At 43.3% G+C, this 14,833-nt stretch overlaps 1 pseudogene; it reads right to left on the bottom strand.

Moving 5' to 3' along the window:
* Positions 1-4,241: 4,241 nt before the first annotated feature.
* Positions 4,242-14,833, bottom strand: part of LOC142196188 (RNA-binding protein PNO1-like) — a 32,200-nt pseudogene continuing 21,608 nt past the window's right edge.

Genomic DNA, 14,833 nt, shown 5'->3' with positions numbered 1-14,833 from the left:
TACAAAGCTGTAGTGTATGGTGAGATAAGTTCACAACATTGTTACATATATATAAGAAGAAGAAATTAATGAACAATGTGTAAAATATAAGGTAAATTCATCCTGAACCTGGGCTATTATTAGTTTTTGTGTAGTACTGTACAGTATGTTATACTATATAATACTACATAGTAGCTAAATAAAATAATAATGCCCCAAGTTTACTTTACTTCATTTATTTTATTGACTTAACACATTCATATCATATTCTGGCACCCTTCCTTTTTGATCACTGGCACTTAGTAACTTAGCCTGATGTGGTCGCCTATATTTGAGAAGCTAGTGTTGGCTTCTCACTTCCAGTAAACATGAGTGGCAGTAACCTCTTCTGGTCTTTACAGTGGTGATAATGCAGGGGCACAGAAGACGTAGGGTGGAGCCGATCTTGTGTACTCCATGTGAGAAGTTGGTGCGAACCCCCCTCCTTCATTGAACCTGCTCCTGCGTTGTAAAGTACAGCAGAAGCAGACCTGGACAGGTGAGTAACATATCAACTGCTAATACTTTTTGGGGGCAAAAAAATACAGTGTGATGGGTTTTATATTGTGCAGGGGCCATATATAGTGAGGGTAAAAAAAAGGGGTCATATATTGTGTGGGGGTTATATACTGCATGCAACAACAATGGACAGTTAGTCCTGGGCAACCAGAATACCCAAACATAGAGGTAAAACAGTCCTGAGTGTACAACGCTCTCCTAATAAGAGCTGAACCAGGCCCCAGAGGTCTTTGCCAGAGCTCCTGATGGTGGAGTTGGACTTGGTAAATTCTGGGACCCCGAACAGTAACTGCACAGAGAACGCCATACACTCAGCGCACCCAAGTAGCAGAGGACCCAGAAAACCCAGTAAAACTAACCTTAGCAGATGAGGAGATGGACAATAGGAGGTAGCGGAAGCACCGCAGAAAGGTCGTACAAGCCAAGTCTGTACACAGGAGGGTTCGCAGGTTCCAGGAAAAGCCAAGACGGAGTCAATAAACCGGGTCGGTGCATATGAGGTCACGAGGTAGCAGGAGGGAGAATTAAATGCATAGTCAGGAGAGCCAGGTCATACACAAGATGTCACGGAGTAGCCAATCAGAGGTCCAGTAGGAGTAGTCAAGAACCAAGCCAAGGTCATCCACAGGAAGTCAGAAGGTATTCAAATCAGAAGGTCAGGCAGAAGTAGTCTGGAAGGCAAGACAAGGTCAAAACACGAGAAACACAGCAGGGAGAGCAGCAGGTACGGGGTCAGGAGAGTGTTAACACACAGGGAAAGCTGTCACCAGAAAACTTAATAACCAACGACGGCCTGAAGTATTAACACATATACAGTGCCTACAAGTAGTATTCAACCCTCTGCAGATTTAGCAGGTTTACGCTTTCTGAATTAACTTGGCATTGTGACATTTGGACTGTAGATCAGCCTGGAAGTGTGAAATGCACTGCAGCAAAAAAGAATGTTATTTCTTTGTTTATTTTTTTTTTTAATTGTGAAAAGTTTATTCAGAGGGTCATTTATTATTCAACACCTCAAACCACCAGAATTCTGTTTGGTTCCCCTAAAGTAGTAAGAAGTAGTTCAGGCACAAAGAACAATGAGCTTCACATGTTTGGATTAATTATCTCTTTTTCCAGCCTTTTCTGACTATTTAAGACCCTCCCCAAACTTGTGAACAGCACTCATACATGGTCAACATGGGAAAGACAAAGGAGCATTCCAAGGCCATCAGAGACAAGATCGTGGAGGGTCACAAGGCTGGCAAGGGGTACAAAACCCTTTCCAAGGAGTTGGGCCTACCTGTCTCCACTGTTGGGCGCATCATCCGAAAGTGGAAGGCTTATGGAACTACTGTTAGCCTTCCACGGCCTGGACAGCCTTTGAAAGTTTCCTCCCGTGCCGAGGCCAGGCTTGTCCGAAGAGTCAAGGCTAACCCAAGGACAACAAGGAAGGAGCTCCAGGAAGATCTCATGGCAGTGGGGACATTGGTTTCAATCAATACCATAAGTAATGTACTCCACCGCAATGGTCTCTGTTCCAGACGAGCCCGTAAGGTACCTTTACTTTCAAAGCGTCATGTCAAGGCTTGTCTACAGTTTGCTCATGACCACTTGGAGGACTCTGAGACAGACTGGTTCAAGGTTCTCTGGTCTGATGAGACCAAGATCGAGATCTTTGGTGTCAACCACACACGTGACGTTTGGAGACTGGATGGCACTGCATACGACCCCAAGAATACCATCCCTACAGTCAAGCATGGTGGTGGCAGCATCATGCTGTGGGGCTGCTTTTCAGCCAAGGGGCCTGGCCATCTGGTCCGCATCCATGGGAAGATGGATAGCACGGCCTACCTGGAGATTTTGGCCAAGAACCTCCGCTCCTCCATCAAGGATCTTAAGATGGGTCATCATTTCATCTTCCAACAAGACAACGACCCAAAGCACACAGCCAAGAAAACCAAGGCCTGGTTCAAGAGGGAAAAAATCAAGGTGTTGCAGTGGCCTAGTCAGTCTCCTGACCTTAACCCAATTGAAAACTTGTGGAAGGAGCTCAAGATTAAAGTCCACATGAGACACCCAAAGAACCTAGATAACTTGGAGAAGATCTGCATGGAGGAGTGGGCCAAGATAACTCCAGAGACCTGTGCCGGCCTGATCAGGTCTTATAAAAGACGATTATCAGCTGTAATTGCAAACAAGGGTTATTCCACAAAATATTAAACCTAGGGGTTGAATAATAATTGACCCACACTTTTATGTTTAAAATTTATTAAAATTTAACTGAGCAACATAACTTTTTGGTTTGTAAGATTTATGCATCTGTTAATAAATCCTGCTCTTGTTTGAAGTTTGAAGGCTCTAACTTATTTGCATCTTATCAAACCTGCTAAATCTGCAGGGGGTTGAATACTACTTGTAGGCACTGTACTATGTGCAGACAAAAAAGGGGGCCATATGCTGTGTGGGGTCCAAAATAAAGGGGGCCATATACTGCATGGAAGCAAAAGAAAATGGGGCCATATTATGTGTATCACTGCATAGCTGGGGAGTGCTGTAGACTTTCCAGCCAAGGACAGAACAAACAATTACAGGGGTCACAGCATTTGCCCTAGTCACTGGGCCCCTAAACCAGGGAGTCTCATGAGCTCACTCACCAAACTACTTCAGGTGTAGGTAATTTAATAATTACCTCTTTTTCCTACAAAGCTATGATCAGGCACCCAACTGTAGACCTCCTATAATGTCCTTCCAGCCAGAAGAATAGAAGAGGTGCACAGTTGGGAGATGCATCAGTGCTTTACAAGAAAAAGAAGTACTATATTTTTCAGACTATAAGACACACCGAACCATAAGACACAACTAGGTTTTACAGGAGAAAAATAGGGAAAAAAATTTGAAGCAAAAAATAGTAAAGTATTTAATAACGTATTGGAGTTGTAGTTTTGCAAAATTTGCAAGAACACATTGACAGGTGGCCCTACAGCTGTACAGAGATGCATAGGGCACCTCTTTTTGCAGGGGCAGATGTACTTTTTAGTTATACTAGTTTGGAGAATGTCTATTTTTTAATCCGTTTTTATTCAAATCAGAGGCGAAAATCAGCTATTTTTTTTCCTGCTATGACATTCACCCTATGGGAAAAATATTTTTATATTGGGTCACCAACATCTATGTCAGGGAACGAAGAGGACACTAATACCATGTGTTTTAAAATATGTTAAAATGAGCTTTACGGTTGGCTTTAATGGGCTCTAAATGTAACTACACCTAACTAGCATAGCTACATTTATACAGTCGGCAAATTACTAACAGTCCTTTGAAAAAAGACTGTAAGACTGATGGGAGGTGCCATTTTTTTTCCTTATGACTTGCTACCTTGTTTTTAATTTTTATTGATTTTTTTCAGAACAACAAACAGAAGCTTAACAAAAGAAAATAGGTTCTTTAAACAGCAGAGATTTAGTTTTTGGCCCTTGGAGTGAACTGTGGCTTTAACCAGCAGTGTTTTTGGCCCTTGGGGTGAGTTGAGCCTTTAACCATGCAGTGTTTTTGGGTGACTAGAGCCTTCTCCAAGTCTTCCATCAGCTTGAGCCATCCCCTATAGCGATTTGAGAATTTATTTGTATGGAAGGGTAGAAGAATGTAGATGGCGCTATGAGGCTCCAAACATCACCAGTAACATTGTGATCAAACGAGGGTACAGTTATATTGATAAGGGGTATCCATGGGGCATCTGCAGTATACCAGTCATTATGGTGGTTCGTTACAGGGTTAAAATCGATCTGCCGATCTGCTGGCCACTGCTCGGATATTTCCATAGACTTTTAATGGAGGGCTCCCCAGAATAAGGTTACAAATCGCTGTTCTCGCCATCTTGATGTTTTGAAATGATCCCAAAAGATGTATTTTTGTGTCAGCAAGAACTATCCTCGTCACATTCTCAATGGTGAACTTTGTCTTTCCTCCTTTTCCGGCTATTCTGACGATCGCTCGTAAAAGATGGTCACCCTTTTATGGGCTTAACGTCTGTCACTTAAATGGTTTCTAAGAAGAGATCATCAAGTCATATCAGAGCCAAAGCATCCTCCACCTTGAAACCCATGATGAACGCTTTCACAAAGTCTGCAGATTTTGTTAATGCAGCAACGTCTGTTGTCTCCTTACAAGCCCTTATTTCTACGTTTCTCGTCTTAAGGTTAAAGCGGACTTGAAGCTGTATGTGTTCTACAATGGGAGTGAAGATCTTCATCCAGTTTTCTTTCAGAGGCGTGTATCTGTTAGACGGGACCGGGATTTTCCTCATTTCATCTTCGTCTCCCATCAGCTTGTCTCCAGAGACATCAGCTTGTCTCCGGTAATACAAGACAAGTCGTCAGGTATTACCGTAATAGTCATGGAGACAGAAAGCGCAGCCGGTACCGGAGAGGCCTTCACCAGTGTCACGGCTAAGAAGAGCAGGAAGAGGCGGGCAGCCGACAAGAAATCCATGGATACCGGGGAGCAGCCCAGTAAGAGGTCGGATTTCTCACCGATATCTGGAGACAAGCTGATGGGAGACAAAGATGAAATGAGGAAAATCCACCACAACCAACTTGCCACAAGTCCAAAAAAATATTATTTGCTTCCCTGAAGGTTTCTCCAAGCTCCGTTACCATGCATTACATGTGCAGTGTGATTTATGTTTCTAGTTTCATGCAAACGCTATGTAATAGACGTAGCATGTAGATGGGGATAACCCCATGCATCTGAGGCCATGATGCATTGACAAAAGGGAGGAATTGGTGTGTATTGGTGCATTCTGACCCACTGTAGGGCTTCAGGACTTGATCTGACAAGTCCACCCCTCCCATGTACCTATTGTAGTCCAGGATGCAATCTGGTTTGGGAGTCTCTGTACTGGTACCTCGTACTGGTACATGGCTGCTCTTGTCCTTGTACTTGACACACAATACATTGTTGGTACATTGAGCCCTGCTCTCATCCCTTCTGAGCGTTTTAGGGAGGCCTCTCTGATTTTTTCGGACGGTGCCGCATGCTGCAGTATTTCTGGAGGCGAGGCTATTGAAGAGTCCCACACTGGTATAAAAATTATCCAGGTAGAGGTGGACTGTGGACTGGATCTCCAGCTGGATTTCCACGTCTACGTCCTCGCCCCACCACCATCCATCACCCACCACCACCCACCACCATCCACCACTATTATAGTCTATGGGGAAAAAATGCTAGTTTCAGGGGAAACCACAATTCGACTAAGGAGAGTCATCAAGTATACTATGACACCCCAGGAAATGATGCCAACACCTCTGGAATGCAACTGGAATAGCAGGGGAAGCATGTCTGGGGGTCATCTGACACGCCCAAGTCCCAGGATTACCCCGCTATCACAGCCTATCAACTAGAGACTTTCCACATTCAATAGAACCTCTATGAAAGTGGAAAAATACTTGGAAACCTTCTTTCCTCCCCAATTGTATGGACAGAAACACAAATTTAAAGCTAAAAAAACATTACCAAGCACCCCTATAAATCACGTTGCCCATGACAACCACAGATGGCATAGGCAATGGGAAATCCAACAGCCCTCACCCTTAACTGTCATTGTTTATGTGTGTGTGTGATGTGGTGAGACCTCCAAAAATTACTTTTATGGCCCTTCACGTGAGCCCTTCCAAATTAAGTTAGAGGCCCTTAAGCTGATCTACCAGCAGAGATTGAGGCCCTTTAGGTGACTTCAGCCTTTTACCTGCAGAGTTTTAGGCCCTTTAACTTTAGTTCAGCCTTGCACCAGCAGAGTTTTTTGCCCTTGGGGTTAGTTGAGCCTTTAACTAAGTTGAGGCGGGATGGGGAAGGTGAAGATGGTACATGGGCAGAAAGAGGGCACATGACCACAGCACCATCTCCCAATCACTCTCAGAATCATCCAGATTGGTCAGATGAAACAAAAATTGAGCTCTTTGGCATTAATTTAACTCACCTTGTCTAGAGGAAGAAAAATGCTGCCTATGACCCAAAGAACACCATCCCCACTGTCAAGCATGGGGTGGAAACATTATGTTTTGGAGGTGTTTCTCTGCTAAGGGCACAGGACTACTTCACCACATCAATGGAGTTGCCTAGCCAGTCTCCAAAGCTTAATCCCATAGAAAACTTATGGAGGGAGCTAAAGCTCCGAGTTGCCAAGCGACAACCTCAAAATCTTAATGATTTAGAAATGATCTGCAAAGAGGAGTGGACCAAAATTCTGACATGTGCGCAAACCTCATTATGAACTACAAATGTCTGACTGCTGTGCTTGTCAACAAGGGTTTTGCCACCAAGTATTAAGTATTGTTTGTCAGAGGGATCAAATACTTATTTCTCTTTGCAAAATGCTAATAAATTTACTAAATTTATACAATTTGAATTGATTGTCTGGATTTTATATTTGATATTCTATTTCTCACTGTTAATATTAACCTACCCCTAAAATTATAGACTGTTCATGTCTTTTTCAGCAGGCAAACTTACAAAATCAGCAAGGAGCCTTTCCATATTGCTTGGTTGTCCTTCCTTTATATATATTTTTGCAATTGATTTTTTTTTTACCCTTTTTTTTGTTTGAATCTCTGACAATAGAGATGACCTGCTATCAGCTTTCACTGCGGGCTGGGAGGGGTAACTAAGAGCTTCCTTTCCTCTGGCTATATGGTTCATTGCTTTCCAGTCATGAAAGACAAAAGTAATTCTGCCATACACAATTTGAAAGTGAAAACGTATTAATAAGTGATTTCAGCACAAACCCCCCCCCCCCCTAAAAACAATGTTTGATACACCATGAATAGGAGGATGTAATGCTTAAAACGAACAGTACATTGGTGATGATTGAGAGGACGTTTTGGTCGCAAGACCTTCTTGTAAATCTACAAAATGACAACAATGAAGATAAATTACCATACAATAAACATATCAACCAAACATATAATAGCAAGCTGGAACTACAACTGGAGATGAAAAAACATAAAGAAAAAAGCCCAAAATAAAAGACAAACAAATCTACATACAAAAACCATGCAAAAAAAATCATGCATAAAATATCCGGAAAGGAAGCCCAAGGTCGCATGTACAAAAGGGTGAAATAAGCCATCACTAATATATATATATATATATATATATATATATATATATATATATATACACACATCTTTGTGTGTGGTACACACAAGGACACAGGACAGAGGTTGAGTCAACTGTAATCCATTTCAACTGGCTGCAAGTGTTATTTAGTTATTGCCACCACCTGTTAGGTCATAACACATAAAAGAGGCAAAAATTTAAACTTATGTGTGGGTATACAATCATGTCCAACAGTACAAAACTACCACACAATTGATTCATAAAACATAATAAATTTTATTAATACCTATTAAAACAGTAGAATCACATGACATATATGAGAGACAATTACATAATACAATTCTGTTGCTATAAGCAAGTGGGGGTAGACAAAACTACATAGTACCAACTAGCCAGTAATAGGTAGAAAACAGATGGCCAATAACAGTTACATGAAGTAGGAATGGTCCTGGATAAGAACAACAATCCTACTAATATTATAAATGTGAAAGTTTGGATGTTTGGATGTTTGTGAGTTTAGATGTTTGTTCCTCAATCACGCTAAAACATCTGGACGGATTTGCGTGCAATTTTTCACAAACATAGTTTTCCCTCAGGATTGAGTCACAGGCTACTTTTGGTGCCACTAAACAACATGGCTTCCTAGCAGGAGACTCACAAAAGCAGGACTCCTAGCCCCAGCTATAGACACACACACTGCCTGGCATTTCCTGCCTCAACCTGCCTGCACACTCCGTACTGTCACCTCAGGAGTAGCCCTCACTCTACTCACTCACATTTACATATAGCTTTCCACTATATAACACATCACATTGACTGTATCACTACATACACAACACATCACATTGTCTGTATCACTACATACACACTCACACACACTGCCTGGCATTTCCTGCCTCAACCTGCCTGCACACTCCTTACTGTCTCCTCAGGAGTCGCCCTCACTCTACTCACTCACATTTACATATAGCTTTCCACTATACATACACAATACAACACATCACATTGTAATTACATGTATCTCCTATCACTGCTATATACAGTACCTGATACATATATACTCCCAACGCTCTTCAACATCTATATCAATGAACTGGCTACAGCCCTGGAGACCTCACCAATCCCAGGCCTCACCCTGAACAATCGAGAGGTGAAGTTCCTGCTATACGCCGATGACCTCCTACTCCTGGCCCCCACCGAGAAAGACCTCCAAGAAAGCCTGTCAGTGCTGGAAAAATTCAGCACCACATGGGCCCTACCCATCAACCAGAAGAAGACCAAAGTCATGGTATTCCAGAAGAAGGGCCACAATAAAGCCTCCACCACCCCACAATTCACACTGAACGGCTCCACACTGGAGAAAACCAACAGCTACACCTACCTGGGGCTGGAGCTCAGCCAATCAGGAAGCTTCAAAGCAGCAATAGAAACCCTGAAAGCAAAAGCCTGCAGAACCTTCTACGCCATCAGAAGACAACTGTACCACCTCAAACCACCGGTGAGGGTCTGGCTGAAGATATTTGACGCAGTCATCTCCCCGATCCTTCTCTATGGCAGCGAGGTTTGGGGCCCAGCCACCTACCCAGACCAGTCAAGGTGGGATTCCAGCCCAACAGAGAACTTCCACCTGGAGTTCTGCAAATACCTGCTCCATGTCCATCGCAACACCACCAACATGGCCTGCAGGGCAGAGCTAGGCAGACTCCCCCTATGGCTCACCATACAGAAGAGGGCGCTAGCTTTCCAGGCACACATCCAGGGGAGCAAGCCTGACTCCTACCACCACCAAGCATGGCTAAGCCACCTGAGCAAACCAGACACTCACCAACCAAACAACAGCCAACCACCAAACCAAAAACACCAACAGATGATAACCAAGGCCGAAATAAAGGCGACCACAGAGGCAAACAGAGAGCGGTACATTGAAGAATGGAGAAACGAAATAAATAACTCCAAGAAACTCACCGTGTACCAATCCCTACAAAGGGACTACACCATGGCCACCTACCTGGAGAGAATACGCCACCCCAAGCACAGACAGACCCTGAGCCGGTACAGACTGAGCGCCCACAACCTAGAGATAGAGACGGGGCGATACAGGCAGATGTACAAGCCACGGGAGAAGAGACTGTGCCAGCACTGTGACCAGGGGGTCCTAGAAGACGAGACCCACTTCCTGCTACACTGCACCAAATACTCAGCTACTCAGTAGGGCCGTCTACTACCAAAGACTCTCTGCCCACATCCCAGACTTCATATCTGCAGACGAGAAGAGGAAACTCTACATCCTACTGGGAGAAGAAGAGGCCACTGTGGAGATCGCTGCCCAATACGTGTCCAGCTGTCACCAAATAAGAGGAAGATGAGACTCCACGGACTGTTATATTTATCCCAATACACCCGCCCCACCCCACCCCACCTCCCCATATAGCAGTCACCAACGAAGAGGAAGATGAGACTCCACGGACTGTTATACCCCAAACCAACCGCCCCGCCCCACCCCACCTCCCCATATAACGGTCACCAACGAAGAGGAAGATGAGACTCCATGGACTGTTATACCCCAAACCACCCACACCACCCCCACCACTCACCCACCCGAGTCCAACTCCCCCCCCCCCCCCCACTCTACTAGCTTTGGCAATGCCAAATATCTATTCGGACGTGCCAATAAAGCTTTTTTGATTTGATTTGATTTGATTACTCCTGTACACAGGCTGTATATACTATATAATTACATGTATCTCCTATCACTGCTATATACAGTACATGATACATATATACCCCTGTACACAGGCTGTATATACTATATAATTACATGTATTACCTATCACTGCTATATACAGTACCTGATACGTATATACTCCTGTACACAGGCTGTATATACTATATAATTACATGTATTACCTATCACTGCTATATACAGTGCCTGATACATATATACTCCTGTACACAGGCTGTATATACTATATAATTACATGTATCTCCTATCACTGCTATATACAGTACATGATACATATATACTCCTGTACACAGGCTGTATATACTATATAATTACATGTATCTCCTATCACTGCTATATACAGTACCTGATACATATATACTCCTGTACACAGGCTGTATATACTATATAATTACATGTATTACCTATCACTGCTATATACAGTGCCTGATACATATATACTCCTGTACACAGGCTGTATAACACATCACATTGTCTGTATCACAACATACACAATATAACACATCAAATCACATTTGCTAGCCCACCACACTTTTTAAAGCACTTTTACAGTTTTACACGTCTGTGTCCGCCCAATACTCAACTCACCGCAGACGAAGTCGCGGGTAAAAGCTAGTATATAATAATATATGGTGCAAGATGCACCTAACCATTAACAGCAGTGTGACAAAGCCAGGAACCCAGTATCTCTCCTAGGTGGTATAACAATACAGTGTTGCCATCTTACCTACCAACAAGAAAGGAAATGCCTGTGAGGTGCCTCAGGTAAGTAACAGGTGTTGTTAATTACACAAATTAGAGAAGCATCACACGATTTTTCAAACAGTGCCAATACTTTTGTCCACCCCCTTTTTTATGTTTGCTGTGGAATTATATCCAATTTGGCTTTTTGACAATTCTTTTTGTGGTTTTCCATTGAAGACAAATGAAGACAAATTAAATGAAGATAATAATACCAAAGAATTAGTGATTGCAATCATTTTCTGGAAGAAAATGAGTATTATCTGTCAGAATTGCACGGGTGCCAATACTTTTAACCTCCCCTTCATCTCTAAACTTTTGGAACACCTGGTCTATTCTCATTTAATCCACTATCTCTCTGCTAACTCTCTGCTTGACCCCTTGCAATCTGGTTTCCGCGCTCTGCACTCTACTGAAACGACTCTCACAAAAGTCTCCAATGATCTCCTTATGGCTAAATCCAATGGAGACTTCTCTCTTCTTATTCTTCTGGACCTCTCTGCAGCTTTTGACACTGTTGACCATCATCTCCTCCTCACTATGCTCCGCTCAGTCGGCCTCAATGACACTGCGCTCTCCTGGTTCTCCTCTTATCTCTCAGACTGCACTTTCAGTGTATCATTTGCGGGCTCTGTTTCCTCCCCTCTTTCCCTTGCTGTTGGGGTTCCTCAGGGCTCGGTCCTAGGCCCCCTGCTCTTTTCTCTCTACACAGCCCCCATTGGACAAACCATTGCCAGATTTGGCTTCAGGTACCATCTTTATGCTGATGATACCCAATTATACACATCTTCCCGTGACATCACCCCTGCACTCATACAGAACACCAGCAACTGTCTCTCTGCTGTTTCAAATATCATGTCCTCACTCTACCTGAAACTAAATCTCTCCAAGACTGAACTACTACTGTTTCCACCATCTAACAGATCTGTCCCTGATATATCCATTGTAGTCTCAGGCCTTACTATAACTCCTAGGCAGCATGCCCGCTGCCTCGGGGTCATGTTTGACGCAGACCTTTCCTTCACCCCTCATGTTGAATCACTCGCACGTTCATGTCACCTCCACCTCAAAAACATTTCCAGAATCCGCCCTTTCCTTACCAGAGATACACTAAAGACACTTATTGTCTCTCTGATTCATTCTCGCCTTGACTACTGTAACTCTTTACTAATCGGTCTTCCCCTCACTAAACTCTCCCCTCTACAATCTATTCTGAATGCAGCGGCCAGGCTCATCAATCAGGTTAGACGCTACAGCGATGCCTCAGGTCTGTGCCAGTCATTACATTGGCTGCCTATTCATTATAAAATAAAATATAAAGTTATCACTCTCATCCACAAGGCTCTCCATAATGCCGCACCTCCATACATTTCCTCCCTCTTCTCTGTCTACCGCCCAACCCGTGTTCTCCGTTCACTCAATGACCTAACACTTACATCCTCTATTATCAGAACCTCCCATGCTTGTATACAAGACTTCTCCCGAGCTGCACCCCTTCTCTGGAATGCTCTACCCCAGACAATCAGATTAACTCCCAATTTCTACAGTTTCAAATGCAAACTAAAGACACATCTTTTCAGACAAGACTATCACAATGTCTAACGTAAACCCTTAACCGTCCTCTGTCCCCGCTCCCACATTTCCCCACATGATATGATGTCATCTCATGCTAACTTTATAGGTCCAAGCTCCAGCCACTTGTTAAAGGACACGACTGTTGACAGCTCATAAAGTCTTATGTTTGTGTAATGACAGTCACCTCTATTACAAAAGTGTCTGACCTCTGTATAAGTAATACCGCCCCTGCTACCTCTTGTGTCACCCCCTCTACCTCATAGATTGTAAACTCTTGCGAGCAGGGCCCTCAGTCCCATTGTGTGAAATGACTTTCTTTGTAATGTATCTTTCTGTCTGTATTTGAACCCTACAAATTGTACAACGCTGCGGAATATGTTGGCGCTATATAAATAAAATTTTATATATATATATATATATATATATATATATATATATATATATATATATATAAAATAGCCGATGGCTGGTCAGGTAATGGAGGGGGTGTACATCTCATCCAGACCACTCAGGTGGGTGAGATGAGAAAACTCCAGGAATGTTTGTTCTCAGCAGACTTTTGTCTGCTGAGCAGTTTGGTAAATGCTCAGTATTGGGCTGGATTTTTCGGAATGACAGGTAGGTTGGTAGTAGGACCTGTCATTCCACCCCCTCCAGTCCACACTTTGGGGATGATCCGGCAGCGACTCAGCTGCAGAGAGTCTCTAAAATAGGTGCAGTACAGGACAGTTCTCTTAGATGTGTAGCATTGTACCCCGACCAGTTGTACACCTCCAGCAGCAATCCAGTGTTGAGGGACCGAGATGATTCTATGTCAGCATCGGATAATTTTGTAGTTAGTCTCTTAAGCTTTACAGGAAATAGAAAATGTGTGGCATGACTGGAAAGCATAATATAAACAGTGGTATCTCTCTCTCTCTCTCTCTCTCTCTCTCTCTCTCTCTCTCTCTCTCCACTGCTCAAAGAAAAAAAGGAAAAACTCAAATAACACTTCTTAGATCTGAATGAATTACATTTTCTCATTGAATGATTTGTTCTGTACAAAGTTGAATGTGATGACAATGAAATCACACAAAAATCATCAATGGAAAGCAAATTTATTAACCGATGGAGGCCTGGATTTGGAGAATCATCTCTGTCCTTCATGGAAACTTTCCCTCAACCCCGGATTGCTGTTGGAGGTGTACCACTGGTCAGGGTATGATACTGCACATCGTCACTGGCATTGCATTGGAGGATGACCCAGAATCTCTTCTCTCTATTTTTCCACGTAAACTTCAGAAACACATCTTTAAATTGGTTGGTTTGTTGTTTGAGATGGCATGGTCCATCATACCTTAGTTGTAGATACCCTCTACACCCCCCAACCCTATTAGCTTAGCTCCAAGAGATCTTGTACATAAGGCATATGGAGGACCTGGAGTAACGTCTCTGCCTGTTCAGGTCACTGTGCCACCCTCTGCTCGCATGCTGCGGTGCAGGAGGCATGTGCGGTTTAATTCCTTGTTAGAGTTTTTGGTTGCACTGTGTGAACACAGCTCTAGTTCTGTAATTGAATTTCCACCACACCCGTCTTCTGCCCTTGTTTGCCTCTGTTCATGAAGTGGTTAATTCTAGTCTTGCTGTGTGATTGACAGTCTGTCCACCTATTAACTCCAGGGTGGGTTCTTCCTCCCTATGTATTCTTGACTCTCATTGACATTGGTGCTTGCTATTGCCTTGTGCGTGCTGGATTTTCTCTCGCTGTTATATTTGTATTATGATTCTTGACCTCTGGCTTTCCCTGTTGACTATTCTTTTGGACTTCAATTTGGCACTGCATTGCTTGACTGTTACTGAACCCTGGCTAGCTGACCTCCCTTTGTTGTTGTTCGTCTTGTCTGCGTTTTGTGTGTCACGTATATAGGAAGGTGTCACGGGATGGTTAGAGTCTATACTATAGGCCATGTGTAATATATATTTCATGTGGAATGTATTCTCTAACCTGTTATATACATCAATGTGTAGTTGGCTGATTAGGGTCTAGTGTGTTAGCACATTGTATGCAAATACCTCTAACTAGTGAGGACAATGGGTGGAGATAATCTGATCAGTGTCTCCAAGAAGATGTTGGACGGTGCATTGTCCATAGTAGACGGAGTC

Source organism: Leptodactylus fuscus, chromosome 2 (genome assembly GCF_031893055.1).
Source record: "Leptodactylus fuscus isolate aLepFus1 chromosome 2, aLepFus1.hap2, whole genome shotgun sequence".
Taxonomy (NCBI): domain Eukaryota; kingdom Metazoa; phylum Chordata; class Amphibia; order Anura; family Leptodactylidae; genus Leptodactylus; species Leptodactylus fuscus.
This window is presented reverse-complemented; position numbering and strand designations above follow the sequence as displayed.